Source organism: Ciconia boyciana, chromosome 4 (assembly GCF_034638445.1).
Source record: "Ciconia boyciana chromosome 4, ASM3463844v1, whole genome shotgun sequence".
Taxonomy (NCBI): Eukaryota; Metazoa; Chordata; class Aves; order Ciconiiformes; family Ciconiidae; genus Ciconia; species Ciconia boyciana.
In genome coordinates, this window is record NC_132937.1 from 66,943,495 (window position 1) to 66,970,325 (window position 26,831).

At 39.4% G+C, this 26,831-nt stretch overlaps 1 protein-coding gene and 1 long non-coding RNA gene across 6 annotated transcripts in view; both read right to left on the reverse strand.

The window, feature by feature from the left end:
- Positions 1-26,831, reverse strand: part of CDC42SE2 (CDC42 small effector 2) — an 87,334-nt gene that overhangs the window by 45,386 nt on the left and 15,117 nt on the right. For 3 of the 5 annotated variants that reach the window (XM_072859939.1, XM_072859941.1, XM_072859940.1), the window contains one exon: positions 26,172-26,244. The exons of 1 other annotated variant lie outside the window; for it this stretch is intronic. The gene's annotated coding sequence lies outside the window, so the exon portion shown is untranslated. Of the gene's footprint in view, positions 1-6,375; positions 6,396-26,171; positions 26,245-26,831 lie in introns of those variants that run through there. One more of the 5 variants, XM_072859944.1, reaches the window with a different exon arrangement.
- Positions 23,863-24,600, reverse strand: LOC140650869 (uncharacterized). The gene is made up of 3 exons (XR_012042188.1): positions 24,545-24,600; positions 24,307-24,397; positions 23,863-23,899 (listed from the first exon to the last, which is right to left on the reverse strand). It is a non-coding gene; the product is annotated as an uncharacterized lncRNA (long non-coding RNA).

Below are 26,831 nucleotides of genomic sequence, written 5' to 3' on the forward strand. Positions count from 1 at the left end.
CATGCGCACATAAACATAGCTCATTAGTAGCAATAACACCAGTACCTATACAGGGTTGTTTCACAGAGGAAATCCTATAACTCAGTATCCTATTTTGGGACCACTTTCAGACTGCAGCTTAATTCAGATACTGCACACGAACTAAGAGGAATTATTGCTCTTTCCTTCTCCCTCCCCCAAGCTGGGAACCACTGCAAATGATCCTTAATATTCAGTTGAATTTGAGTATTTACTCTTTGGAATAAATACTTGACCACAGAGAGCTCTTAACTGTCGTTTGCAAAACACTGATAAAAATGTTTATCTCGACAATCAAAGGCAAGAGTATGAAAAATGTAACTGCAAACAAAATCTTGAAAATCCTCACTCATTTTCATTTTGTGATAGACATTTGCTTATTAATTTTTTGGTTGGAAGTGCAGATCAAGTTTGTTGTTTGGCAAGCCTTGTGAGGGATGCACTCACTCTGCGTGAACAGTGCTTTAGTTCAGGCACCACGGACAAGGAGGTCTGACTGAAGTCAGCCCCGCTGTGCAAACCGTGAGAACTGTGCTAGGCTGTATCTTCACAGGGACTAAGGAATCTAGGCCATGTCCTAACCAGGAGCTAACAGTACCAGCCTGAGCTGGGATTAGACAAAACTAAAACTGCTACACCTGCACATACACCAAAGCAGGGTTTGACTACAAGTCAATCACTTAACGCTGTAAGTATCTGTAGCCCGCCCCGAGCCCACTGAACTCTCCTGTATGGCAGCAAGCTGCACGGCAGTGATCTCCCCCTTGAGCAGGGACACCTCTCAAGGTTACTCCTCGAAGCTGAGACCCCTTACCCAGCACCTGATATCTATAACGAGGTAAACAGTATTTTACAATGAAGTATCATAGAATTATAGAGTATCTCAAGTTGGAAGGGACCCATAAGGATGACTGAGTCCAACTCCCTGCTCCTCGCAGGACAACCTACAACTAAACCATATGACTAAGAGCATCATCCAGATGCCCCTTGAACTCTGACAGGCTTGGTGCCATGACCACTTCCCTGGGGAGCCTGTTCCAGTGACCGACCACCCTCTCACTGAAGGACCTTTTCCTAATGTCCAGTCACAACTTCCCCTGATGCAGCTTCATTCCATTTCGCCGTGTCCTATCGCTGGTCACCAGAGAGAGGAGATCAGCACCTCCCCCTCCACTGCCCCCCTTGAGGAAGTTGTAGACTGCCATGAGGTCACCCCTCAGCCTTCTCTTCTCCAGGCTGAACAAACCAAGTGACATCAGCCACTCCTCCTAAGTCTTGCCCTCGAGACCTTTCACCGTCTTCCTCACCCTCCTCTGGACACACTCGAATAGTTTGATGTCCTTCTTATATCGAGGCGCCCACAACTGCACAGTCCTTGAGGTGGGACCGCACCAGTGCAGTGCAGAGTGGGACAATCACCTCCCTCAACCAGCTGGCTATGCTGCGCTTGATGCACATTTGGCCCTTCTGGCTGCCAGGGCACTGTTGACTTATATTCAACTTGCCGTCCACCCAAACCCCCAGATCTCTTTCCATGGGGCTGCTCTCCAGCCTCTTGTCCCCCAGTTTGTATGTATAAGCAGGATTACCCCATGCCAGGTGGAGAATCCGGCACTTGATCTTCTTAAATTTCATACTGTTGGTGATTGCCCAGCTCTCTAGTCTATCCAGATATCTCTGTAAGAACTCTCTACCCTCGAGGGAGCCCACAGTTCCTCCTAATTTAGTATCATCAGCAAACTTACTTAATGTACATTTGACTTCTGCACCCAGGTCACTTACAAAACACACTGAAGAGCACTGGCCCTAAAACTGAGCTGCAAGGAACCCCACTGCTGCCTGACGGCCAGCCTGATGTAACCCCATTTACTATAACCCTTTGAGCCCGACCCCTCAGCCCATTGTTCACCCAATGAATTATGGACTTGTCTGGCTGTACGCTGGACATTTTGTCCAGAAGGATACTGTGAGAGACAGTATCAAAAGCTTTGCTAAAATCCAGAAAACCCACATCTGCTGGCTTCCCTTCGTCAACTAGATGGGTGACCCTGTCATCAAAGGAAATTAAGTCAGTTAAGCAGGACTTTCCCCTTGTGAATCCGTGCTGGCTATGACCAATGACTGCATTGTCTCTCAAGTGGTTTTCAATAACTCCCAGAATAAACTTCTCCATAATTTTACCAGGCACTGAAGTGAGACTGACAGGTGTGTAATCACCAGAGTCTTCCTTCTTACCCTTCTTGAAAATTGGATTAAATCACTGCTTAATTACCATTCAATTATTGCTTAATTGATTACCATTTCATTTTCAATCATTGATTATCATTTAATCATTAATAAAACCCTTTTAGTTAACCCCATAATACCACCTTCTCTTAATAATTCACCTGCAACATGTCTTTTTATACACAAGACAACATGAACAACCTTACCAAATAAAGTTTAATTATAAGTTAATAAAATTTAAGAAATCAGGTAGAGAGATGTGCAATTTTAAAACCAAAAGACACTATACCGTAACATACGTAGAAAAATAACCAAGCATACATATAGCCAGCTTAAAATAAAAAGATATGCTGCACAGGACAAATCTCCAACACTGAAATGCAATTTCAATGGAGATACCAGAATTATTGACCTAGTTAAGAAACAAAGTGCTGTACAAAAAAGGGAGTTTCAAAGTGTTCCAGAAACATTTTAACAAAGTACACATACTCAGACGAACAGTTACTGCCCTTCTGAAACCTGAACGTACAGGAAGCTAAATTGTCTCCTCAGAAATGACCTGCCTATCTTGCCAAGAAACACTGAACTGTGTTCCCTGTGTACCCACAAAAAATTCAAGGCCATTACTGCTAAAAATGCCCATTTGGAAAATGACCTGCGGGTCATATCTCAGTGGTGGTGAAGTCACCTGGAGTTTTACTGCCAATGTAAAACCACTGTAAATCTCAAATGGTTTGGCTTTCCTATGAAACGGCCATATATACAGTGGCATATGGCTTACCTACATTGATGGGTATCCAGTGAGTGGAAAAACCTACAATAAAGGTGTGTCAAGGCTAAGAGTTATTTTAAAACTTGATGGAAAAATAAGTTGTTCACACGTGTAAATGCTAAACGGGTTCATTTCAGCTCCCAAACCTGAAAGCTGCTTGCAATGCTTGTCTACTAAATATGAAAGAAACTTTATGTATCTTGATTCTTAGTGGCTCACTATAAGGAAGTAAACAGGCAACGTGAAAAGTGTACTCTGACACAGTGAACTCCACAATGAACTTCTAGTTATATTAACTACAGCTATTCAAAATTGTATTCTGATACAATAGACAGAAAATACCTGTATAGCATGTGGTTAGAAATTTTACTTCCATACATCCTCTTAAAAAGCAGGCATATCACAAATAGGATATGATTTTCTGGATGCAAATTCAGTCTGCCAACAAGTTAAAGAACTTTCATTTAAAAATTGCAGAGATTATCCTATGTCACAAATTATACAACCTTTTCCAAGAGCCCACTAACAGAATGTTTTTAGGAATGCTTCACAACATAAGCAACTGCTCTTGTAAATTCAGAGTTTTGGTTTTTTTAAAGAAAAAAAACCCTCAATTTCTAAAAACATGAAAAACCACTCCTGGGGAATGAATTGTGATAAATACAAACACTCCTTAAACTAAAGACCTTGCTGTTCTTTGTGACGCAAAGGAAATATTTTCTATGTATTACACTAATATGCAAGAGAGGACAGAGACAGTACGCCTGGCCACTTCTGGTTTGTTCCTCAGGACACAGCCAGACAAACTTTTCAGGATACATCTGGATTGTGGGTGGTCTCTTGCCTGCCCTCAAGACATCCACCTTCACGGTTGTGTCAGCTTCACCATTAGTTTGAAAGTTTTCTGTGAAATAGAAGCGTTTGGTTTGTTTAAGACTTGGGCTGTGTGACAACAAGGGACGACAGCCAGATGAGCAGGTAAACTGGCAAGATCTGGAGCAGCTTCTGGGCCATGGGTGCGGGAGGGCAGGTGGGAGCAGCCACCAGGCATCCAGCTTGCTGCAGGCAGACCAGCCTTCCCCATGGGGCAAGCCCTGGGTCAGGAACCCCCAGTCAGCTTCCCGGCACCCAGGTATGGCCTCACTGATGTTACGCGCATCTGCAAGTACCCTCCAGTGCAGATAGCTGACAACTTTTTAAAAAGCTGGAGACGGTAACAGATGGATACTTAGATTACTAAGGTTCTCCTTTTCTCCCCAGTAGAAAACACTAATTCACCTTCACCAGGTTTACTCATCTATTCTGACTGCAAAAGTGCTTCAGCCAGCTGGCTTTGACATACTCACGCGTCTGTTAATTCTCTTCCTTAAAAACACTGCTTTTTATTTGCTCTTAAGCATATTTTGCACCCTTCCTATTCTTTTCCCAATACATTATAGACTAAACTCATGTCACATGTCACACAATGAAAATTACATTCACTCACAGAGGCAGAACTACTACATGAAATTTACAAAGCAGAGTCGTGCCAGCTATTCAGTACAACCTAGTTGAAAAACAATCAGAACAGTATTTTTTCCTCCTAAAAGCACAAGCTTAGGAAAAAAGAAAAAAAATGAAGTACACCAAAAGACACTAAGAATCACATGAAAGGAGACTTTCAGGCTCCAATCTCAATCCGACCAGTGCATCAGAAAGACAAGGTACACACTGCCACTGACATTTCCTCCCAAAATTCTCAGTGCTGCAGCTTTCAATGCTACCTTCGCTACACTGCAAATGGTTTTGCTTTACACGCGAGAACACTGCAGCATGAAAAATAAGCCATTCTAAAGCAAAAAGCACACACAGTTGTAAATCTGCTCTGTGTTTCTATCCAGGGCAATAAAGAAGATTTAAATAGCATGACATTTTTTGCTCAATTTACCTTCTCAGTCACTGGTTTAATTGTTAACCTTCTTGTTGGTAGAAGATGTTTTTTGTACACTAAAACTCAACTCACATCAAAGCTATCTGCTTCTCAATTTAATGCAGTCTGAAAAACAGTACTGCCTATCACACTACCAGGTGTTCAGAAACAGATGTTGTGAATGCACAGTCAACTGTAGTGCTTGTACTATCTGGAGTCTTAACTAGGCTCTGATTTCATTAAACAAAAATTAACAGGCTGTCCAGCTCTTCTTATCAGGCTTGGTTTCCACAACTGAAGGGGGCCTATAGGAAAGACAGGGACAGACTTTTTAGCAAGGCCTGTTGTGACAGGACAAGGAGTAATGGTTTTAAACTAAGGGAGGGCAGATTTAGACTGGATTTAAGAAAGAAATTTTTTACAATGAGGGTGGTGAGGCACTGGAACAAGTTGCCCAGAGAGGTAGTGGAGGCCCCATCCCTGGAAACATTCAAGGTCAGGTTGGATGGGGCTTTGAGCAACCTCATCTAGCCGAAGACGTCCCTGCTCTTGCAGGGAGGCTGGACTAGATTATCTGTAAAGGTCCCTTCCAATCCAAAGCATTCTGTGATTCTATGACTGACCAGAGAGCTCTGTTTTGGATTAGCAAGTAGCTACCACAACAGCACAAGACCTTCCCAAAAAATCCTACCCCCAAAAAAAATCCTCAAAACAAGCACACCACAATCCTCCCCACCCCCAACTGAGGACATTTCATTCTTTAGCTCAAAGCCAGACAGCATTTGCTGCTTACTTCCTATTAGCTTTCAGTTATGGTTAGGTTCCTACACTATGACTTCTGCCTTTAAAAGTCTCTAATCTGTGAATTATATTAAGCACAAACTACCTTATTAATAAAGAATCAGAAAACCTCACGAGGTGCCGAGCGTGGCTGTATGTGAGGGAGCTGACTTGCACAAGCAGAGTAGTGGGACCGATGCCGGACAGGATTTTTGAGCAGGCTACAGAAAGTAAGTGTAGACTAGCTACTGCAACTTCCACATATAGACATGACCCTGATTCACCTAGCCTCAGAGCATGGCCCCTCACCAAATGTCTCCCCCCTGCCTCTCACGTGCTCTGTACCTCACCGGCTGCATGGGCATCTGTGTGGAAAAGGGCACTGATTTGTACATGGTTGACAGTTGGGCATCAAGAGCTAGCTCTAACTTTAAAATATAGCCTAGAGTGCAGTGTATTGCTGTCTTGCATGAAGGAATCAAAGCTGCATCATATCAAAAGTAAAATAACTATTTCCAGGTTACTGTAACAACAACAACAACAAAAAAATATCTGAACTTAAAGGATCTTATTCTCTTCTTATTCTAGGAAATTCATGCATGAAATGCATTTACAGGTACAGTGCTATTATAAAACATTTACTTATTTGTCAATAACTAGTACATACTACCTCAAGAGAAGCTCAGAGCACACAGCCAGCGCAGACACTTTAGTATGATGCTTCTGTTTCAATTTCACAGAAAGATTCTGTTGCCCTGAGGGGAAAGAGGTGCCGATGCTGAACATAGACATGAATTTCTCATTTAGTTGATGCCAGCTAGAAAGCCCCCTACCTATTAAGTAAATATTTTTAATCACCAAGAGCAATTAAGACACCAGTGCAGTGTTTCCACCAGTGAATGAAAAGTCGAAGTTACAAAGAATAAACATGAGATCAACTAATCGAGCTTATTTATCAAACATGGCAGGTTTTTTATTAGCATGGTCACACTTTCAGATGATAGATGGAAGCATAAGACACACCTTTAATTAGAAAAAAATGTATTATGCCCAAAAGCACAAATGACATCGTTGATATAACTGGGTAATTATGCTTTTGAAGATAGGTTTGCAAATCAGCACTTCTGTACTCTGACACCCAGCCTCCAGGTCCTCTTCCTACTCTAACACAGATTTAATCAATTTAACCAAGTTAAACGAGTATATAGCTTCTATATACACTATATCCCTATATTATGGGGCTATAGTATATAGCTTTATAGCATAAAGCTATAGGAGAAAAAAAAAGGAAGGTGATTATAAAAAAACACTTCCTAGGGTTTTTTTCTAAACAGTCTCAGCAGGCAAGTGGTGGAAGTTCCAGCGCATGAGTCATTTAGTACTAAACTGTACAGAGCATTAGTTAAAAAACCAAAAGAAACCCCACACATGAACAGTCACATCTTGGCAAAGAAATTAACAGATGAATGAGCAGATCTTTTTAATTCCATTTTTCTTAATGATTCTGTGGGAAAGAAATCAAAAGGTCTTTAATGTACGTTAAAAAATTGCATTACCAAAAAAATAAAATTGATTCAGTAACCATTTAAAGACTTGGCAAAAACTTTGAGAACCAGTATCAAGCAGGTAAAAGAACTCCAACTTTTTTTTCTGAACATAATATACTCCCAACATATAGAATAGCATAGGGATAACTCTTCATCTTGGGCCACGGTGACTTTACTGATATAGTTTGTGAAGTCAATTTTGTGACAGGATTGTCATAGCAAAGGCTGGTAATTCCTGAATTACTGCAAAAAAAATATCATGCATGTACATGTGAAGATCTTTCAGTATCATCCATTATCATGTCGTATTGCTAACTATTTAACAGGAATTAGTTTAATTTAAACAAAAATAAAAAAGGAAACAATTAGGAGGCTCATAGCAGGCACAGGCTTTGCGATGAGCACTCTGACTTTGAGGAAGTCCTCTGACCTCTTCCACTTTACATGTGTGGGAAACTAAGGCATAATTACAATATTATTTTGTAACTCAAGACAGCCAAGGACATTCTTACTCAACTTAGTTCTAAGCACATGCATTTCCATCAATTTATAGTTCACCTGCAGTTTCACATCTTCTCTGTGAGAAGTATGTCTTCTCACAGAGCTAGGACATTGAAACTGCTCCATGATGCTAAAGACAGAGGGCAACCCTTGTCCCTGCAAAACTGGCCAACACGTGTTTATTAGTTTTTAGAATTCTATATGTTAATCTTTTACATTTTTATGAGCAGGCATTGGAAAGAACAAGATAAAAATACGGTATCTTTCTATATAAAGCAACAGGTATGTTTCTCAGCAGAACTTTTTCTGAACTCTGCTCACAGAACTCTGAAGTTGCCATGAAAAAGTTGCCTTGAAAAAAACCACTGAATATACACTGCTGCTAACTTTAATCTGTGATGAGTTTTAAAAAACCTCTACACATCTTTCTTGATAGCTGCTTTCATTGCATTCTAGCAATATAACTATAAAGTCACGTATTCAGACCATCTCATGATGAAATCACAACATTCTTTTTAAAGGAAATCTTTTCAGTTATTCAATTTTGCTGCTCAGAACAAACACAACAAGTGGTCTTTTGCAAGTCTAGCAGTAATACAACACATTGGTTCTCAACTAATGTTACTACATTAAGAAAAGACTAGTTCTAATCCTTCTTTAGGTGGGAAAGACTGACTGTTGTAAGCTATGTTATGAATATACTGCAGTGGCTGCAGTATCCACAGATATTACTTCTCTACTAGACATGCGAAATTATAGTATCCACATGGGGAGCTGGAGTATGATACCTATCGAGTTTTATATACTTTTAATAGTTCCATGTCCCCTATGCCACCCTCGTCTTCTGTATTTATAAAATCTCTGCAATACACTCAGCAGCTCTTTGACAAAACATCATTGTACAACTTTCTTTAAAATCCCTAACGGGTACAGCAAGTCTTTTCTTTAGGTAACATATTAATATATCACATGTGCAGTTGTTATACTTATCAATATTTACTTGCCAGGTACATGCCAAGCAAAGATAATCCCCAAAATATGAAAGAGATGATTTGCTATCTTTGATACAATTAGGCAACAACACAGGACTATGTGCCAGATAGCACTGCAGTTCTTAATATTTATTAATACACAGGTTTGCATAAAGCACTAGAATTTCATATTTTATTTTGAATGGATTTTCGTATGACATAACAAGATTTCAAAATGCCTAATCTTTTTCTCAAGATACAGACTTTATACTTAAGGCTTGAGACTACAAATAAGAGGCAAAAGCCTTGCAGATGAGACAAGTTATACAAGAAAAATAAGCTAAAGAAACAAAATATGGTTTGGAAAGAAAGCTGACTCACTAATGCTGACCTACAGAAGTTATCTGGAAAAACAACAATATCCTGTTTATGCATGTATTTTCTAGTACATCACCATGTCCAAAAACTGCATTTCTTTGTACGATTGTTCTTTGCACGATTGTTCTTTGCCAAGCCCTATTAAGTTGAAAGCAGATTCTTATTTTTGATCAGTCAAAACAACAAATAAATATATAGTTAAGTCATTACTTGATTTGTGGCCACTAATATGCTTCTACTGCTTTGTATTTAGCCAAATTTTCAGTCGTCTTTTGGTTCTTTTTGTAAACTAAGGGGAAAAAAAAAACCCTGAAGTTTGAAAGTTTGTTGTGTAGACAAATGTCAGCTAAACCGAAAATGGCCTGCTCTAGAATTTCTAGATACAAACAGAAATGGTGATAAATGGACTGGTGGTTCTTCCAGTCTGAAGAGGCCTCTACAACGTCATTATCTGATATTCTACACAAAGAGACATTAATATCATAATTGAATTAAAACCAAGATCTTTAACCTCTAGTCTGTTTTGTGATTTTTTTTTAAATAGGCATTCAAATGTCACTTGAAGAAAACACATTATGGGGAACCCATTAGTACCCTTAGAAAGTTATTCTGATGATTAAGCAAGCTAAGTCTTAAAAGTATGCCCCTTTGTTTCTGTATAATTCAGAGTTGTACAAAAACTTTATCATCCCTCCCCCTCAACTTTTTTCTCCCTTTCTCAAACACCATTTTCTCAACCTCTCCACTTTTCAAAACGCAAAATACAGGAAGCAGTACAAGTAAGCATCTGGAAGGTGTGCGTATGGGGGGAAATCACACATCACCTGCCTTTTACTATTATTTTCATTATGTATGACATTCCAAGTAAAGACAGACAATATATTGTTTTCTTTTTAAATAAATTAACTAAGACTTTGTAGAAATTTTCCATACTTCACAATCTATCTTTACATTTTTTCCATGCATGTATTATGTTTCTTTTTAAAAAAATTTTCAAAAATATTCTGTTGGTCTTCTCTATGTATCTGTCTTCTGTAGGATGATCTACCTGGTACAGCTCAAATCTTAAAGGAATAAAGATATTGGAGTGACAGAGGAATCGGGAATGTAGGAAAAGCGAACCCCAAACTAGTAAACATCTTCCTCCTTAACCCGTCCCTCAAGATACTTGCACTATTATGCTGCTGTTAAGGCTGAAACTGCTATTAGCTAGAGTTTTGTGCACCTTTCATCTTTGTGCCAGTATTTCAAACAAACACAGTAATCACCTTCAAGGTGCGTCAAGCTGCCAGATACTCAGCCTCTAGTGTTTTTCCTCTCTGTGTTGCCTCTGTTCTCCTTTGCAGTACTGCACTGCGAAGCAAACATGTCAAATCCTGGGGGCAGTGGGGATAAGAGCCAAAAGTTAGAAAATGAAATAGAAAGAACAAGCCAAGCGACCCTTTTGTGCTGAGTCCAGTTCTTCCATACAATGAAGGTCAAAAACAGCCCTTCAAAGTGATTTGAACTAGGTGCTTCTTGCTACAGAGTCCTTTTACACTTATGTTTCCAGCAGTTTTATTGAAAGAGGAGGCCATGCTTCCTGCTTCTGCCCTGTCTTGTCCACATCTCCTGCTAGCCCAGCATGGCCTTCAGACATTGCCCCTACCTACTTCTTGCTTTCTCATCCCTTCCTCAAGAACATCTATACTTCTCTCCTCCATGCACACATATGGTGAGGAAAAGAGATTCACTAAATATTGCATTTTGTAATGGCCAAAAGAGTATCTATTTACAGCAGATGTCAGCAGCGTGAAATAAAATCTTATCTCTGTAAGACAGAACAGCAATGAAGTTACATTCTTTTTCCCATTCAATTCTGCTGTCACGTTACATGACAGTATTTGCTTATCCATGCTGGATGAGCACTTTCAAGTACAAAGACCTAGCTCTGGAGAATTTTGTTTGGGAGGGAGGAAAGGGAAGAAATGAGATTATTTACAAGAAAACACATTTGAAAACAGTATCAGCAATTGTGGTATGGTTCAGAGGCATACTGTCTCTAAGCAATCTCTCTTACATTATTTTAGTTTGCTACCTGCTTGCAAACAGGTAAGGAAGGGAAACAAAACACACACACAAAATACTGCCCTCTTCTTTCCAACCTTCTGACCCAAACAAAACCCCTAATGGAAGCCTCAAAAATAAACAGTGTTTTGACCATGAGGTTTCTCATGCCAAAACAATCACTAGACATACAGTACTTCTGCTGATAAATTTGAAAGGCCCTGAAAAACAAATATGAAGTATAATACTTGTGCTTCCTCCTATAGAAGAATGCTACTGCCGCACAGAGTAAGAATCTCTATGAATATAAGCATGAAGACTCAAGTGTTTCTCACATCAGTCAAAACCATTTGCCCAATTGAAATAGGGAAATACAAGTTCCTTTACTCAAGATCAACTGCAGAAGTTTTCCAGACAGCCAATGCAACAGGCAATCTTCTTGTAACACACATGACAAAGCTGTAAGGAAAATGGCAGCAGCAACCACAGCAGCTCTTCGTATGAGGAAGGACTGTCAGCTTCCTCGAAGACCTCTTTTGTAAACTATACTAATGAAAACTGCAGAACAAGCCACAGACAGTGAATTACAAGGCTTAGCTCATGATGGATTTAACATCAGATGTTTCCAAGTTTAAGCTTGAAAAAAAATGCTTTGCCAACACCACCTACTCTGTTCTCCACCATCTGTTGTCTTATTCTACTCTTTTAACAGGTAAACTTAGTTAATCAGAGTTATTTCTCTTGGCGAATACTTAGTTCCCTAGACCACAAGGTAAATATATATTAGCTATTCAGAAGGATCATGCTGGCTCCAAGTGTTGTTATGGAGAAACATGACAGACCATTAAAATTTCCTAACATACAAATCCACTACCTTTTCTGGTACTGCCAGGGTCAGGAAAGCCTATGGATACTGGTACATGCTTCCTTTCAAATAAGGCTATGCTTGTGTTTTAAACACAGTGGAACTTTGTCATATGCCAGGATCACAGCAATTTGGAGATACAAAGCACTATGTAGCACAACAGCTTCATTTTCTGTCAAGAACTGCTGTGGCAAATGACCAAGAGGAATTAAACAGACAAGTTTTAGAAAGATAAAAATAGCCCGAACTAGCACACTGCCTTTTACAAAAGACGTAAAATGCCAGATTTTTTGATTTTGAGAGAAGATGCACTATTTTCTTTAGTCCTATGGATACTTTTGCCCCTTTCCCCAGTTACCTCGAACTCCTAAGAATTTTTGCAGCCACTTTTGAAGAAGAGATTGTAATAGCTCTGAAGTATATAGAATTGGTAAATATCTTCATAATGACTTTTACAAACTTTGTGGTGAGCATTCTTTCTGCACACTACAGAACTGCTGGGAAACTCCATTATCACTGAAAATTTAAGCTGTAAAATTCAGTGGAATCCTTTCTGTTCAAGGAAAAATAATAAAGATCTTTTCTGCCTTCACATTTCTCTTAGTTCTGTTTGGGGTTTTTTGGTAAATTATTTAATAGCATCATAGTATTTCATTTGTATAATCCTTTCCAGTGACAGGCCCGGAGATGAGTCACTAGGGTTTTGCTGGAGGGTACAATCAAGTCTGCATGTAGAACTGACTTAAGTAAATGAACTCAAATGAAAAGCAAGCAGCAACTACTTTAACTAAATTGTCAAACAATTGTTAAGGTGACAATTCAGTTTACCATACAAAGTTTCCTATTCTGAATGAGATCCTATCTCCTCCAATGCCACACAACTGTTCATTTTTTCTTTTCTATATGTGGGTGGGGGACATTTTCCTTCAATCTGCTGACAAAGATATCCTGTGTATATTTGGAAACAAACAATCAAAAAAACAAAACCACACACCAATTCCTTTGCCTGGGACAACAATTTTTATCTGAAAGTTAAGATTAAGGTGTAAGAGGTATGCATTTAGCTAAAAGTTGCAGTTGCTCTTTAACATGTTTTTCCATTATAGTTGCTCTTTCTCAAATAAAGGAAAGGGCTATTAAAGGGGGTGCCAAGCTCTTTAAATGTGTAACTTTGCTTTCACTAGCAATTTCTGCAGAAAGCACAAGATACAGTTGTTAAATCTAGCATTTAAGTAATGCCTCAAATCCTACCCCAGCCCAAAACATTTCCCTCATTTTTCCTAACCCTCACAAAAATACAGAGAAATCTGTAATTTGAGACTCAAGGTGTCTCCAAATATTTACAGGTGCCAGACCTTTCCCTTTGCACTTTGCAGCAAGTCAACAAATACAGGTAGTGAGGGAACATGTTCTTCCTAGCTTTCACCTTCAGTCCTCTTTCATTGCTCAGGCTGAACACAGAACAAGTGAGGGAAAAGGCAAAAGAAAAAAAGGAAAGCCAAGAAATTAGTAACTCGTCCCATTTACTATCAAGCTCCAGTACATCTTGCTTGAACAGTTTAAGAACTGTTCTAGCTTTCCATCCAACCCCTGTGCAGGACATTATTGCCTGTGTAGCAGAGTCAGCAGAAAATAACATGCTCCTGACTTGGAGTTGCCGCAGGTCAGCACGTTGGCCTGACCAGAGAACATCTAGGCATCATCACATCTGATGCTCTGTTTGCTCTGGGCTCTGACTTACAATAAGCTTGTTGCACAGACGTTAAAGGTTAGGAGGTATGGAAGTGAAAGAGAAAACAAAACAAAACAAAGGATCTGTACCTATCTTGCAAAAAAATGGCTACTGCATTTGTCAAAATACTGGAAAAACAGAACTAAAATAACCAAACTTTCCACATCACCATTCTTCGTTACAATAACTAGATGAGCATGATGCAGTAACAGCACCTTCACTGGCAAGGTGCACGTGCTTCCTAAGTGGATTTGATTTCCCCTTTTTCTCCCCAGAAAGAAGGGGCAGTGGCTCACGTGCGAGGTTCAGCATGAAGGCCAGATACAGCTTCGATCCTTTCACGTGGGATAATCAGTCACTTCCCCAAAGCCCTCTTTGTCTGCCACTCAGCCACAGATCATTTGGTTTACGCTATTCATTATTCAGTCTCTCCCTGAAACAAACACCCCCTCTCTCCCAGACGTGCAGCCAGAACTGTGGCTAGTGAATCACTATCCACAGCTGGGTAATTATTGAAGCCTTATTGTATTCACATCAGTAGCATTATCCCAATTCATTCACCGCACTTCCCATGCAAATAGATCAGATTGCCGCATCTTACAAATGAAACATTTAACATTAATTTATCTAGAAAACATCTGTCACAATAAGCAAAAACCACTTTAGAAGCACCAATGCAAATATTGCAAATAGTCCTGTGAATATGTATACATATATATACACATTTTTTACAATAAATTAGTTTCTCAAACCACTGCTTCTTTAAGGATTTTGTGCATCTGTACTATGAAAATCAGCTCAAACTGAATTCCTTTGTGCTCTTTAACTGGTGACAATGAATTATGCGCTCTATCGGACAGCACTGTGAATTCTCTGGGAAATACACTATCAAGTTAAGACTCTAAAATCTTGCCCCCCCCCCCAAAAAAAAAAAAAAAGGATTTCTACTACCTGTTATGAGAACAAACTTAGAGCGTTATGTTCAATACGAGAAATTCCTAAAGCCCAAACCAAGATACAGTTAAAAGTAACAAACAAAGACACTGGCAAGTCTTAAGTCATTGATTTATCTCTGTATTAAAAAATACATAGATGGATTTCAGTCTAAAGGTTAAAATAAAAAAAAATCCTTAGGAAGAAGAATAGGCACACAGGTTCTTCTAAATACTATGCTACCGGTTTAATTTGCTCATCTGCAAATGTGTCCATCCTCCGTTGGGAAGCTGCCCTCATTCTTTTCTCCAGGCCCTTGTTGCTAGGGTTGCAGCTGCACAGCCCATTCCTGTTGAAGCACATGTCTCTGCAGGGGGGCACAAAGGGTTTCATTATCTGCTCCTGCGAGCAGGCACAGCACCGCCAGAACAGAGCATTCCTCCTTCTCCCCCCACCAAAAAGCATGCAGGCAACCCCCTGCCTGCCACTCGGTGGTGACCATGTACGTATGAAGAGCTGCAGAAGGCACCCTTCCCATGCCCTCGCTCAGCCGCCTGCCAGCACCACAGGTTGCTCCCCTCCAGGGAAGGGTCTTCAGAAGCTGCTCATTTATGCTCCAGTCACCTTTACTCACGACTTGATGGGAAGTTCACACTGCAGTTCGACTTAAGAACTAGTGAGATGAGATTTGTCTTTTTTAAAACCAGTAACAACAGTCTCCTAATATTTTGAATCTTCCTGAAAGAGTTGTGTTTAAAAGCCCTGGCCTCCTCTGGGACATACAGATTGAAGACACAAAAGAGAAGAGGACACCATGACCAAACTGACACATCATGCTGTGGTCTAAAGCACTGTCCATTCACACTGAACTACCTTCTCAGGGCTTAATTTAAATCTTTATTGGCATTAACAGCTGGATTCATTCCAATGACACCTTTACATGGTTGTGCCACTTGTGAAGGGGAGAGGGATATGGGCAGTGTTTCCATTTGGAAAATTTAGCAAAATAAATAAATTTTTAAAATTTCAAAATAATTAAAAACTAATCGTTTCTTGGACTGGTTTTGGTACCATCTGGCTTGTAAATGCCAGTATATTGACAGCAATTTCCTATAAAGAAGTTGTTTAGTATTTCTAGTGTCAGAGGAAAGAAAAGTCAAAAATAATAATTGGTTTTCACTTTGGACTTCTCTTCCTCAGGGCAAAAAATTCATTGTTGAACAGCACAAAATGAATAGAGAAGGGAAAGAACTTAACTCTCCATGAGAACCCTGAGTATCAATACATAACAAATCATAAAACATGTTTTTTGAGGCTGTGTGCAAATAAGTAGTTTACAATGGAAACTGAGAAGATTTGTTTCACAGAAAGCAACCCGAAGGATCATTAGTTTTACATTAATAAGCATATGCAGAGAGTACACAGGGTGCAAAAGCATTCTCACATAGGGTGTCAGACTATTACACTGCAAGAGGTGGAAAGGAAATCACAGTTTTCTAGGTGTTAACTAAAGGTCAGACTAGTTTTTCACTTAATGTTATCTGATCAGCAGTCCTGTACCTGAAGGTCTGTCTCTTCAGCAACAGTGGAGGACACATTTTGGATTTCTGCCAGCTCTGAGGAACCCAAGTCTCCACAGAAGGCAACAGGAATTGCAGCGTTTGCTGCCCATAAGATTACCAGAGCATCCTGGCAAGTTTATGCACTTACTGCACTCCCAAAGGGTCAGCGTATGACAACTTCCAGATAGTTTGAAAGTAAAAGGCTGCTACCTATCCCATGATCTGACACCTGTGATCTAACACTGGAAGGACCATACACAGAAGTATGATATTTTAACTCTGTGTTGATGCAGGACATCTGCAGACAGTCTAGTCTATGTCCTGGTAACCTTTTGAGAAACAGGTTAGATCTTCCCTAACATGTCCTCTTGGTACTTCTGCTGAGGTCTTTGAGCCCCATGTGATTATTTCTGGATGCGCACAAAGGAAGGCAGAGATGAACATGCCTAACTTCTGCAAGGGAATGTCTTTAAAAGTCCACATTTTGAAAAAAGCAAGACATTTACAGTTAACTGTCTCAGTTCTGTGTAAAGCGTTTAATAACTGGGGGCGGGGAGGGGAAACAGTCAGGAGTTTATTTAAAGACATCCTGAATAATACAACTGGTATTATTCGAGGACCATGACTCAAATACTTCTAGTGCAACAGAAAGTTAATTGTTCTTCTAATCTAGAATTTGTGATGCCTTAACCTACAATTGTGGGCTTTCTTCCATGTGAATATCTCAAATATTTAAAGTAGGAATACACAAGATCAAAAAAGTTACATATACCATGCTTACTTGTACTACTATGTATTTTAATAGTTGATTCCACCTGCTCTTTTTCCTAGCCTGATCTCACACCTCTCTCTCTGTCTCCTGTTGTATAGCTCTGTAATCAGAATGGTAGAACAACTGATAGGAAGAACTTTGATTTCCGTGTTAAAGGTACACATTTGTTACAGCCCAAGAAAAAAAACAATAAAACACCACATGTGTTTCATATTAGGCAGCTAACAAGCCAGAAGTAACTAGAAAAATAAAGAAGGGTAAGAGTCAGAGGAGTGGCAGAGTAACACACAGTGGTGCTGAAATAACTGCAGTTCTTGAACATGCAATGTAGTGAATAATGCTGATATTTGTCAAAAAAGAGTGAATCTGCTTTTTATGTCACTAGCACATCCATTTTTGAACATTTCAAATTAACTAGTATGTGTGTATATTTTTATATATGTAGATAGACATCTCAAGCATTCCACTTGCTTCAGTGAGATGTGCACAAAGCTAATAACCCTCAACTTCAGACTGAGACTTCAAAACAAATGCTGATTTAACTTGCTTTATAAGATACTGATATCCCAGACAGCTGCAAAATTTAGACAGTGCTAGTAGCACCGGTAATAATAGTCAGTGTATACTGGTCATCAACTTTCACTCATTAGTTCTGTACTGGTACTTTGATGGAGAAGAGACAAATGTTTGGGATTTTTGCAGAAGTTCGGAAAACAATCGTCTAAAATACTTTCTTCCACTTCTTGATGAATATCCTATTTTACTGTAATATTGAAAATGCAAGTACTTTCTAAAATGTACAAATATAATAGCAGGACAATGAAATCGTGAAAAGCCTTTCAGAAGTTTTTCTGAGGAGTTACTGCTCTTAATTTGTGAAGTGACAAACACTTCTTTTTGTAACTGCTTGTTATTAATAACTGTGTTATGGAACATGTCCTCAGAATATAACTGGTTTCTGCAAAACAAGCTATTATTTCTGGATATATGTGAACGTCTCTTCCTTCTAGAGGATTCTCAGCTATCTGAAAAAAAGCAGTGAAACAAAAAACCACTTCCACACTTGAGATCAGCTTGAACTACCAAATTAGTAATAGCTGCAGTGCTACTCTACTGTAGAAGCTTCCGGTAAGTAAATGCTATGTGACTTTGTTAAATTTATATGGAAATGAAAGTATATCAGTCTCTAGAGACTGGAACAAGCACATGCTTTCATTACAGTTTGTTTTAGGGCAAATAACAAGGTCAGACTTTTCTGCAACAAAGCTTTACAATTTGATGCCTATTTACAAGGGGCTACTAGCCACAACAATGCAATATATTAATAAAGAGCATCCAAGTGCCTCCACTACTACATTAGTAACGCATACCAAGCCCCTCTCCCTTAAATGGCACTACAGTCAGTTTTTGCAGAGCTAGCAGCTTTTCCCAAGGCTTTTAAAACAGAAGTAGTTACGGTTTTCTCCCGTGCCACCCCACAAAGGACTTCATAATGTAACGTTATCCAGCAGCCCTCAAATTCTGGGTCCATCTATCAGCATCTCCACAGCGGTAACGACCACTACAGCTATTTTGAGATACAAGCAGGTGACAGGAACAGGAAGAGACAGAAAGGTAACAGGAAAGGTTATAGTGTTATACTGGGGGAAGGAGACAGGGAGAGAACCAAGGCAGAGCAGAGCAAAAGAAACTATACTCATGAAACAGGCCTGAAGGTTACATACAATATAAAAGAACTGGGTGGGAGATTTGTTTGTTTTTAAACAAATAAAAAATTTGAAAAAAGGGGAAGTAAAAGCACTTGTAATGATACCACAACAGATAACCCACTGCATTAAGGAGCTTTGCTGAAATATATCTAAATATCCAGAGGCAAAGATAGTGCAGGAGATATTGAGGAGGTAGATGGAGAGCAGATGGAAAAGGGTACAGAAACAAAGGAACCATTGTATTTATGAGAGAGCACTTGTTGACAAAATAATTTTCTAGACTGGCTTATCTGAAGGTAAACAATGAAATTTTGACAGTAAATCCTATTCTTATTCTATGGCAACTCTTAACAAAGAGTGAGAAATTCCAATGATCTTCCATGAGTTTGTTTTCCCTTCAACAGCTAAATCAAGTAAAAAAATCTGTGTACAAACTAGGCTGGGGATCTGCACTTTAAAATCAACTGGGACTACAGAGATTCACGTCACAGTGTGGTTCTTCATGTACTTCTTAAGTCACAGTCCATTCGAAGGCAGAAAACATTCCATACGGCAGCACCCCAGTCTCTTGTAGCATCTCAAGTTAGGAGCCTTATGTTAGAAGCAACTCAGAACACAACTGGAAACTTAGGTAGCTACATTTTCAGAAGTGCCAAGTACCCAGCAGCTTCCACTCAAAGCCTGCCAGAGTGGAGAAAAGCAGGTGCTACACAACTACAGATTTGGCTTGCTGTTTTACAAATCAAACAATTCCTCTGGCACCCCCACCCCTCAGTAATTAATTACAATGCTTCTGCATGCCTCCACTCCCTCTTCTGCATAAGGAAATTAACATCTTTTCATATACATGTATAGCAAATAACTATCACCTATGCATTCCTCTTTAAGAGAGTGTATTTCACATTTCCACCTCACCACAGTAAAAGCATCTTCCTCAACAATACTGGCACTAACTTGAAGAGACTACTCTTAAAAAGGGGGCTAGACTGGCATTACCATTCTCATTTTTTAATTCACTCATATTAACCAAAAAGCAAACAAAAGCCCCAGTGAAGCCACTGCAACTTCCTCAACACTATTTTCCTGCCCAAGTCAATTCAAAAGCACCATTCCTCTTTTGCTTGTCAATGGGATTTAAGAAAGTTTTATGACTTGAGGCCACTCTTTCAGTTCTTAAAACCCCTGCACCAACAAGTCAATGTGCTCAGGATGCACAAATGCAGTTCAGCCTCCAAACATGATTCATACTTAAGGCTGGTTGACCCAACCTGACTGACAGAATAACTGTTGACAAATACTTGGAATGAAGTCTAACAAATCATCCTCAAAAGAATGGTCAGTCATGCATAATCCAACCAGAGAGAGGCATGGATCTATTATGCAACAGGAATAATGGAATATACTGGCCTACTTACCCTTCCTCCCCAATCTACTCAGTAACAGATAACATTCCTGGTAGGATTAATAACTGGGAATCAAGAAAGACTAGAAGGATTAAAGATTGAGGTACATTTCAATACAGAGAACGACAGAAAGACAACCTGCTTCTTCTGAATTGCCTCAGTCAAAAGAAGAAATCAGATTCTTGAAAAATGTTGCAGCTACTAGCTTTTGCTTAAGGAGGCAGGAGCAGCAAGAAATTACTTCACTCATATTTTAAAAAGAAAATGACATCACAGAGTGCTGTCGTATGAGAAGCCCAATATGATTTGCATGAAGCATATTCCAAGAAACTAGATCAGTCTCTCCTGGACACAGGGTAGCATCCAAACAGGTCAACCAAACTGCAACAGTTCTGGACTTGAGTAAACATGCAGACTAGCTGTCTGTGAAACTACAGCAAGGAAGCAAGAAGTCTGTGAAATCTGCATGTCCAAAGCTGAATGTTAGTAAGATTTTCAAGACAGTATTTCGAATCTATGTGCCAAACTCCTGAGTAAGTGCTTACTGGAACACATCCTTCCTTCAAGGGACATAGCTTAAAGTGCTTCTCCTATTAAAGGAGTACCCAGTAAGCTGTACATAATGTTAAAAAACAAAACTAGAAAATAATCCATTCTATGTCCTTCAGTGTTCTGTAGCAACTGTTGGTCCAAAAGAAGACATCAGAGTGGAAGACTATTTTCTGTAGCAAAGATGAACCTGAAAGTTAAATTGGGCCATTAGCAAATTACTTCCTCTTTCCTTCTTGATACTATATCATTAATATAGGAGAGAATATTATCCTTTTCCTTCTTTTGAATAAAATGGACAGTTGCCATGGCTAGAAGTTCCACCCGGAATTCAAGAACAAGATTTAGATATGGTAAGGGAATCAGGTCTCCTCCACTGTGTTCACTTTTGCATCCAGCCTGCTGTAAAGCTCAGATTCTTAGACTTCATATGAGCTCTTCTCTGCCTCTGAGCTACCTAACTTACTAGATTTTAAGTATCTTAAGTAATTTCATGCTGTAAAATACAGTCCCTTAATTATTTGATACCTACAGCAATCTAATTTGACTATATATAACACATGCACATTGTCTGGTAGCTTTTCTGAATGGGTAGGCATTGCACATTGGAGGGTAACTACAAAGATGATGTACAGAAGACAGACAGTAAACACTAAACAATTTGGGACAAGGACCATTAACACTCAGCCTGGACTCTCCCAGGAAACAGGATGCCAGTGTTCAACTAGTCCCAGAGCATTTGTCCTTGGCCTTCTCACTGCAGACAGCACTTTGTCCTGAGCATTACACACCACATTTGCTTGAGGTATTTTCTGTAGAGCCATGATTATTCATGGTGGTAAAAGCCAGGATTACACTCAGGCTTCTTGGGTTTTGTGCCTTAATTACAAAATGGCAGATTTTTTTACTGCATAAAATCACATATAAAAAACAAAAACATGATTGCGAAGTACAGTGTGTGTAAGAGGGCAGGAAGCACATACAGATTTTTCAGGATGCCATATTTCACACTGTACATAAGCTTAGCCAATTTAAGGAAAAGATTACAGCATACGACTGTACTTCCAGAAAGAGTAAAAAAAAAATCTTATAGAACAGAACTTCCCAATCTGTTAGAGATACTTTAAATATCATTCTAAAGTACATTCTATAGCTAGTTAGAAGTCTAAATATAAAACCTTGAAAATGAAAGATCTCTCAGGGTGTATATTAAATATTTCAAACTACAGTAACTGAACATCATGCAGGTGTACTTCCTAGCATCATTTCTTCGTGGGTCTCGTGCTTTACTTCCCTTCCCCATTACACTGCAGGATGGCTTAAACTGGCTTGTCCTCCTTTGTGGGTACATGTCTAATTTAGACATCAACCAATATTGCCGACACACTTTCCTATCCTACTTTTTGTTTACTATTCTCTTCATACAGACAGGTGTAATGAAAGTTGGCTTCCATGACAGCAATTTTCTTATTGACAGTCTTTGATTCCTAACTTTCTTCTGTTTTATGGTTTCCATTGGCACAAAGCTTCAGTGACTGTGTTCCTCATGTTCCACTTTTCACAGTAAAGTGACAGCAAAAGTTGTACTGTGGACTTCTGTGTTAGTTTTGGTCAATTAGATCATCTGTGTTCTACTTCAAAATGCAAACAAAATGTTTCAGGGAAAAAACCAAAACCATTTTTGAAGACCTATGTAAGAAGCTGAATCAGTCACACAATACAGCTGCACCCCAGTGATTTGGCCCAAGTTTAACAATGAAGGAAGTGGAGGACAGTCAGACACAAACACAGTTGGTGCAAGAGACAGCAGTATGAAATGTGAGTATTTATACAAATGGGCATCTGAAATGGACTAACAGAAGAGCACAGTTTTGCATTTGTGTTACTTCAGAGTTATTCTACAGGATTAATGCAATGATCAGAACTCAGGAGTTGCAGGTAGATGTTAAGCTAAACTTAAAAACAAGAGTCCTTCATTAAACTAAATGTTAAAATCCAACATCTTATGGGAATCTTTTTCCTTTGCCCCTAAAGTGAATAGCACATATAAATTTCAATTAAATAAGTGAACTAAAACTTCTCTTTTTACCATTTCTCCAACTTCATGAATCAATTATTAAATTGAAAATTGGAGTCATACAGAATTGATTAAAGTGTGGTGTACTAAGTCTAAACACTTCCTTACACAGGAAACTAAAATCCATGAAAATCTTACTCAGAAAAGACAGCCCATGAACCACATTTGAAAACCATATACTACAAAAGCAAGGTAATAGAAAAGACATATTTCAGATTTTGAAGATATGCAGGCTTTTCTGTGGTGGCATCCAGTCACAAACACAACACATGGATAGTCTGCTAACATTTTAGGCTAGGACTTCTGTCTGCAAGAGCGTACTGAAGTGTTGTAGAAGCTTTTAGTGCTAGACCAAATGGAGTAAGGATTTCCTTGACAAACTCAAGTCATTTACTGGTGTAAAAGCATTTATCTAAATTCACTACCATTTTGACACTACCTCCAGAAGGGAGAAAAGAATTTTTTTTCCACCTTCTCCCCTACCCCAGTATTCTAGATCTTTAATGAATTAAGTGATAAGTAGTAATAGTACACTGGAAAAGTTAAGGAAAACAACTTATATTTTTTTTAGAGTGTTCTGGGTTTGCTCTAAGCAGTTGGAAAGTATATGTTTCAGAGTATCATGAGACCAGATAAGGAAAATACTAACTACAATGAAAAGCCACAAGCCTTAATGCTTTCTCCTTCACATGACTGGAAGTACGTCCACCCACCATGTGGTGAAAGACATGTGACAAGAAACACTGGCTGTGTGAATGAAGATTGAAGTCCAGCCACACAATTGCGGGGGGGGGGGGGAAACAAGGGAGGGAAAAGTTGCAGCGTTCTAGGTAAAGAGGCAACAGGGAATGGCCCTGGTGCACTGTCCTGCATCACTATCTTACAAACTGTCAGTCTGAACCTCAACACACTTAAGATAAATGAAGAAAAATATTAGGACTTCAAGCATGGGGTTTTTTAGTCTGGAATAGGACACATGGTAAGATGTTTATGGAGATTTTACACTCACCAATTTCATAGCTGCCAGCGAGGCAAGTCAGGAAGGCTGTACTTCCCGACCTGTGATTGAAACTTCCTGCAGACACTCCTGGAGCATGTACAGAAAGGGCAGCCAACAGGTTGGGAACACCCACTGCACTTCACTTGTTTCTGGCACAAGAATGAAATACACATATTTTTGCACTATGGAGTTCTCTTTGCTCCCTGCCTCCCCCTGCTCCAGGGGGGATCACCCCGACTGACACCAGTGCTCCAGAAGTCCTGTCTCTTCCCCACTTGGTCTTCCTACATCAGCTCTCATCCATGCCCATGCCCTCCTCCTGCTGCTTGCAGTACAGCCCTTAATCACCTCCGGTAGTAAATATTCCTCCTCTTTTCCTCTCAGCCTTCTTCTTCAAAGAGACATCACCATCTTTTACCTGCCCTTATCATCCCTACATCTGCTACCCAACTGCCTGCCTTCTCTTCTCCCCCTTCCATCCACCTCCACAGGGTGGGTTTTTTTGGTTGTGGGGTTTTATGGGGTTGGTAGGTTTTTTTATTTGTTTTAAAATTACCTGATTGGGCTACCATTTCCTTCTTCTCTCTCCCCCCTCCTGACAGAGTCTCAAAGACAGAGATTCTGCATCTCCACACCCCGTTCTCATTCTGCAATGAAACGTTTTTCCACAGGGTGGGTATATAAATGTCTGGGGATGCTCCTGAGGCACAGCAGCAAGCAGCAGCCCAGAGGAGCAACCGCAGGGCCAGCCAGGGAGGCTGCAGCTCCTGCTCCCACTTTGGGATGCCACTTACACTTCCAGTTTCACATGCTAGTAATAAAACCACCTCCTTGTTACATCCTTCTCCAGGGTAAATTCATGTGCAGACTCTTCCTTCCCCAGGCTCTCTGGCAGAAAGATTCTGCAAGTAATAGTGAAATCAGAGCTGAAAAAAACAGGTGTGTTCATAGAAAGGAGGTGTACAACGTAAAGGATAAGCCCAAACATGTCTGGTATCATCAGTCATACTGAAAACACTTCAGAGTTGTCAAAGGAACATGGGGGAAGGGAGAGAGAAAGAAGGAAACAGAAAATGTAATGTAAGCCATTTACCAGTATTTAAATGAAATTCAGCATACTTAACAGTATTTTTAGGGTAAAGCATCAAGTTTGACTGCTACTTGAATTACACATTTCATGAATGGTGCTTAGAAGCACAAAGAATAAGGTAAAATAGAAAGATATTTATTATGTAGTATCGGAGAAATGAAACCGTGTTTTGCAGGCTTTGCTCTCAATGCGCGGAATTGTGCAATGTGTTCCACAAGTTACACCTCTGAGGAAGCAGCATGCGTAAGAGGTTTTTATGCACATTTCCTAAAGTACTGTTACCTAACAGAATCCTCCTCCACAATTCGTCTGGATTTTTAGACAGTAAAATATGAAACAGTAAAGGAAAACATTAAAGTAGAATTTAGAAGCTTCTAAAATTGAAGTTGCTGTACAGACCTGAGCTCATAAGAAGCCAGCAGTAGTTTCAGGGTTTAACTGTTCTGTCAGTACTCATACAATTCACAGAAATTAACCCTACATAAATGCTCTGCAATTGTATCACTTACTAAAGTCGAATAGGAATAGATCTATCCCAGAATTTTGCTGGAGGCAAATTCAGCCGATGAAGACCACTGGCCATTCATGTACATTACTTAACACCACACCAAAGCACGTGCACTTGATGGGAATTACAAAGTAGTAAAGTCAAGCTGGATGGGTCCTTCAAAGCTGAGCAAACCAGGATAAGCAGTAGCATATGATATTAAATTGCAAGTTAAATTATTAAAGCTATGAAAGGTATCACACAAAGAACACCAAAGGAGTTTTGTCATCTTATTGAAGAATTAGGTATTGGAGAGCTATTTAGAAGCCTTACTTTGAGCAAAGGAATAGGAATGTGAAATTGCCATAAAGTAATTAGCAAATCCATCAAGAATATACTTTGGTAAGAAAATTACAGAAGGAAATCTAGATAAAGTATATGTGGCTGCACATACCATGAATACCAGAGTCTCTTGGGACAAGAAGACAATTTAATGCTGTCAAAAATAATTCATTAAATTAATTGAGGGTCACAAAGTACCTGGACCTCCTGTCAAAGTTAGTCTGAATTGGATATGAATATTAATCAATCTGTTTTTATTATGAGCACAAAGGACATTTGCATATCATAATTCTGCTGGACTTATCAGGGGCTCATCGCAGGGAGGCACTTGAAATGCCACTTAGAATTCATGAGAAGAGCCATGAAACCAGATCCAATCTCCTTAAGGTTAAAATTCCTATCATGCTTTGATGGTTTTGGTACCACAATGAATATTCATAGATCTGTCATCTATGTTTACCTCAACATTTAAAGTAAAAAGTAAACTGACAGTATTACCTACCTGAATTTCACAACTTCAGTTACTCTAGTCCTTTCTTTAAGCAGCAAGTTATTCACTGAAGTGATCCCCAATTCTAGAGAGCAAGAAAGGAGAGAAAAAATGGTATAAGTAACTATCTATTACAGTTCCTAATGCAAAATAGTTATAACGGAGACCAATGTAAGTTCATGTTAGCAGGAAGAAAACAGCTACCAAGAGGAAGAGTCAGGAGTTCCTCCAACTCTTCTCCTTTGCAGAGCACCACAGATGTCAGAACAGCTGAACTATTGCCATTTGTGAATGAATTCAAGGATTAGAGGCCACCTTGTTCAATGCAGTGTTGGAAGAAACCTTCACTGACTTGTGCACTCTTGGGTGCTCTTTATTCGTATCCTAATATGTTTACACACTGTTTAAAATATATATATAAAATATGTGTGTGTGTATATACATGCATGACATAGTTAAAGGAAGTAAATAAGGAGCACAGGTTCAAAAGCAGCAGCTACTTAGTTTTGGCTGCTCCCTTTGCTAGGGTCACACCTTAACATTAGCAGGGGCTGGTGGAAAGGCCTTAAACCAGATGTATATTCCAACATTTTTGTGTGCAAGATTAGTTAGATAATCCTTCTTACTGATGACCCTTCAGATCACTGGCAACACCAAGTAGTTCAGGAAATA